The sequence below is a fragment of the Balaenoptera physalus genome (assembly GCF_965194825.1).
Source record: "Balaenoptera physalus genome assembly, chromosome: 13".
NCBI lineage: Eukaryota > Metazoa > Chordata > Mammalia > Artiodactyla > Balaenopteridae > Balaenoptera > Balaenoptera physalus.
In genome coordinates, this window is record NC_138892.1 from 54,511,984 (window position 1) to 54,516,359 (window position 4,376).

General features: G+C 36.7%; 1 protein-coding gene across 5 annotated transcripts in view; it reads right to left on the reverse strand.

Annotated features, from left to right (window-relative positions):
• MON2 (MON2 homolog, regulator of endosome-to-Golgi trafficking) overlaps window positions 1-4,376 on the reverse strand; it is a 204,650-nt gene that overhangs the window by 46,003 nt on the left and 154,271 nt on the right. For 3 of the 5 annotated variants that reach the window (XM_082422678.1, XM_082422676.1, XM_082422675.1), the window contains exon 36: window positions 4,215-4,369. The exons of the other annotated variants lie outside the window; for them this stretch is intronic. The gene's annotated coding sequence lies outside the window, so the exon portion shown is untranslated. The remainder of the gene's footprint in view (window positions 1-4,214; window positions 4,370-4,376) is intronic. 5 annotated transcript variants of the gene reach the window in all.

The following is a 4,376-nucleotide window of genomic DNA, read 5'->3' on the forward strand; positions in this document are numbered from 1 at the left end:
AATTTATTGAGGTTTGTTTTATTGCCTATCATATACTCTATCCTGGAGAATGTTCCATTTGAACATGAGAAGAATGTGTATTCTACTGCTGTTGGATAGAGTGTTCTGTAGTTGTCTATTAGATCTAATCAGTTAACTCCTCTATTTCATTGTTGATCTTCTGCCTAGTTGTTCTACCCATTATTGAAAGTGAGGTATTTAAAGTCTCCAGCTGTTATTGTTGAATTGTCTGTTTCTCTCTTCAGTTCATCATTTTTTTCTCTGTCTTTTGGGACTCTGTTGTTAGGTGCATATATGTTTATATTTGTTATCCTTTTCTGGTAGATTAACCCTTTTATCATTATAAAATGTCCTTCTTTGTCTCCAGTAACAGTTTTTATCTTAAAGTCTATTTTATTTATGCTTTGAATAGTTTTATTAAAGTAAAAATAGATCCGTATTTGATCCAGAAGTTCCTCACAAAATTTCATTTCCATCTGCAAGGCATTTGACCAATAAACATGCCAGACATTCCTAGAAACGCACTGACAAAGTGCATATGATTTTAAAGACATTCTCTAATCAAATAAAACAAGATTCCTTAAGTACAGAAAAAAAAAAGTCTATTTTGTTTGTTATTTGTATAGCCACTCTAGCTCTTATCTGGTTATTTTTTGCTTGGTATATCTTTTTCCATTCTTTATTATGAGCCATTTTGTAATTTTAAATCTAAGGTGTCTCTTATAAAGAGAATATAGTTAGATCATATTTTTAAATTCATTCTGGCAATTTCCACCTTTTGATAGAAATGTTTAGTCCATATACTTTTAATGTAACTATTGATAATGTAGGACTTATGTTTACCATTTTATTATTTGTCTTCTGTGTGTTTACCATTTTATTATTTGTCTTCTGTGTGTCTTATGTCTTTTTTGTTTCTCTATTCTTCCATTATTGCCTTCTTTTAAATAATTTCTAGTACACCATTTTAATTCCCTTGTTTCTTTACTATATTCTTAAAGTTATTTTCTTAGTGGTTTCCCTGGAGATTACAATTAGCATCTTAACTTAAAACAACCTAGTTTGTATTAATGCCAAATTAATTTCAATAGTATACAAAAACTTTGCCCCAGTAAACACTTCCATTCCTTTCCTCTTCCTTTGTGCTATTATTTATCATGCAAATTACATCTCTATACAATATAAGCCTATCAAAAGTTTAATAATCATTGTTTGATGCATTGTCTCTTAAATTATATAGAAGGAAAGAGTTATAAACAAAAGTACATTTATACAGTCTTTTATAATTCCCATATATATTCTTTTTTCTCCCTGTGGATTCCAGTTACTATCTAGTATCCTTTCATTTCAGCCTGAAGGATTCTTTTTAGTATTTCTTGTAAAACATGTCTGCTTGGGACAAATTCAGTTGTTTATCTGGGAATGTCTTAATTTCTCCTTCATTTTCTGAAGGATAATTTTGCTAGATATCAAATTCTTATCTGACAGGTTTGTTGTCTTGTTTTGTTTTTTTACCTTTCAGCACTTTAAATATATCGTCCCACCACCTTCTAGCCTCCATGGTTTAATTTGGGATCTTATTGAAGATCCCTTGCATGTGATGAGTTACTTTTTTCTTGATGCTTTCAAGAGATTGACTATGATGTGTCTAGGTGTGATCTCTGAGCTTATCTTACTTGGAGTTCACTGAGCCTATTGGATATGTAGATTAATGTTTTTCATCAAATTTGGAGCACACCTTCAATGCTGTGGAAAGCAATTCACAACTCTACCTTGCCCTTCACTTCCTGCTTTAGCAGAGCTTTAAGGTCAGGCAGGTCTTTCCTGGGCATGCATACTGCCCTGCACATGTGCAAGGACTTTTAGGTCTTCAGTAATATGCTGTAGCTTTTCAAAGCTCTCTATGGACATCTTCACCAGTTTTTTCCTTTTTCAGGTTTTTGGTCAGCTTCTTGTTAACCTCAACTGGTATGACTGCCTTAGATAGCTATGATGTTAAACAAACAATTTTTGCTGATTGTTTTCAACTAACAAACACCTTGGGGATAGAGTTGTTCACACAGAGCTGGTCAAGGTAAGACAAGCCCTGAGAATGGGGCCTTTCCAGAGAGTGAGATTCAAAGAGTGACAGTTCTCTGGGGCTGGGGCTTTTGGGGGAGCTACAAACCCTATCTACCCCCAATCTGCAAACCCAAATCTGCTAGTCTGCTGGATCTCAGAGATAGATAGTATAGTTGCAAGGCTGTTGTTGTTCAAGGCTACCACAGATGTGGAGAGAGCATAAGGAAATTGGTCCAGTTAAAATGCTGCCTTATTCCTATCAAGATTCAGCTGTTCTTGAATAAACACTCCTTGGATTGTTGCAATCCTTTGCTTAGTTTCCAGAGTTCTGAAAAAGGTGATTTTGGCAATTTTTGCCAGTATTCTCTTTGCTTATATGGAGTAATGGATTTTTAGAGGTCGTTATTCTACCATTCCAGAAGCACTTCTCCAGATGAGGAAATAAAGGTTCAGGTAAGTTAAGTAGTTGCCCAAGGACCCAGAGCCAAGCAGCACCAAAGCCAGGATTTCAAATCCAAGGTTCTATTTTACACTCAACTGCCTCTCCCTACAACAGTTTTCTGGAACATCTCATAAGAGAATAAGCAGTGGTTACAAAACCTCCATCATGTACATACTTATTTAGACAACATTTTTAACAAAGCCCTGTCACATGGATCTCCATTCCTGAACTTTGAACTTTGTACCAATTAAGCAGTATCATCTGACCCGCCAATATCATCTTCTATGAAATGTATTTCTGCCACAGGCATTTTATTTCCCTCTCACTCTAGTTTGACTCTTACTCAGCTGAAGCTCTATGCCAGCATCTCCTTAGCACTTATGATGAAGGTTTATGTTGGCAAAACTTACTTTCAGGATGAAATTGAGTACCAGAGTCAAATATAAGGCCCTTACCCAAGCAGAATAAACAGTGTGCTACCCCAGGGGTATTAGGCACAATACCTGAACTTCCTATAAATTTTTCAGTAACAAACAAACAAGTGAGCAGCAGGTAAGCGTCAGCTCTCCATGCTTGCCAATTAATAGCTGAAGAAGAGGAGATACCCAGGGTCTGGAAGAACTGAACAAAATTATGTTCAAATTCCTCTTGAACGAGAAGTGTGCTTAAAACATCCTACATTCTTGAGCACTGACCTGTAATAAAAGTAATGTAAAAGGTAAATCTTTTACCAGGGTGCCCAGCTGCACTATTTATTACAAAACCTGAAGTGTCGGGATGGAGAGTCATTTACTGCAGTGGTATCAATATTACAGCTCTTGACATCTCTCTTTATGGGCTCAGTTGACCTGAAATAAGAAAACCATTTCACATACTAACACGGCATTTTTCGATGATCCACTTTGACCTTTGCCTCTGGGCTTAAGATGATGACATTTTTAATAGAACAAAACCCAAAGAGTTTAAGCTTAAGGGAACCTAAATCCAACAATGCAGTAGCCATGAACATTTAATTAGTTAATACCTATCTCTTTCTGCAGGGATTTTAGTCCCTGCCTGCACACTAAAATCACCTGGGAGCTTAAATAAAAGTCCTCAAACCAATTAAATCTGAATCCCCCCAGGGAGGGACCCAGCCATTAGTATTTTTGAAATGTTCTCCAGTTGATTCTAATGTGAGAACCACTAGGTAAAGATATTAAGGACACACACACACACCAGAACTAGCGTTGGCAGATTTCACAAATAAACAAACAAACAAACAGTATAAGACATCTAGTTAAATCTAAATTTCAGATAAACAAAGAATTTTTTAAAATGTAAGTATGTCCTATGCACTATTTTGGACATACTTATATAATTATTTGCTGTTCCTCTGAAATTCAAATTTAAATGGATGTCCTGTATTTTATCTGTAAAACCTACACAGGACAAAACTGAAAAACAGTAGGGGCACAAATAAAGCTCCACCAACATAAATTTCGCTGGTTAGTTTCTTATCAAAAAAGAAGATCACCTGGAACATAACAAAAAGGAAGTCGTGCCAGGCCAAAGCCATCCTGAGGGAGAGAGTTTTCCAGTCCCGGAGGAGGAGGGAGAGCCACAGGAATGTGGCAGGCAGGCTTCCTTAGTGCCTGCGTTAGTTTGCTACGGCTGCCATAACAAAACACCACAGACTGGGTGGCTTAAACAAAAGAAATTATTTTCTCACAATTCTGGAAGCCAGAGGTCCACGATCAAGGTGTTGGCAGGTTTGGTTTCTCCTGAGGCCTCTCTCCTTGGCTTGGCTTGGCCTTTTTTGCTGTCCTCACGTAGTCTTTTGCCTGTGTGCATGCATCCCTGGGGTCTCTTTGTCCACATTTCCTCCTATAAG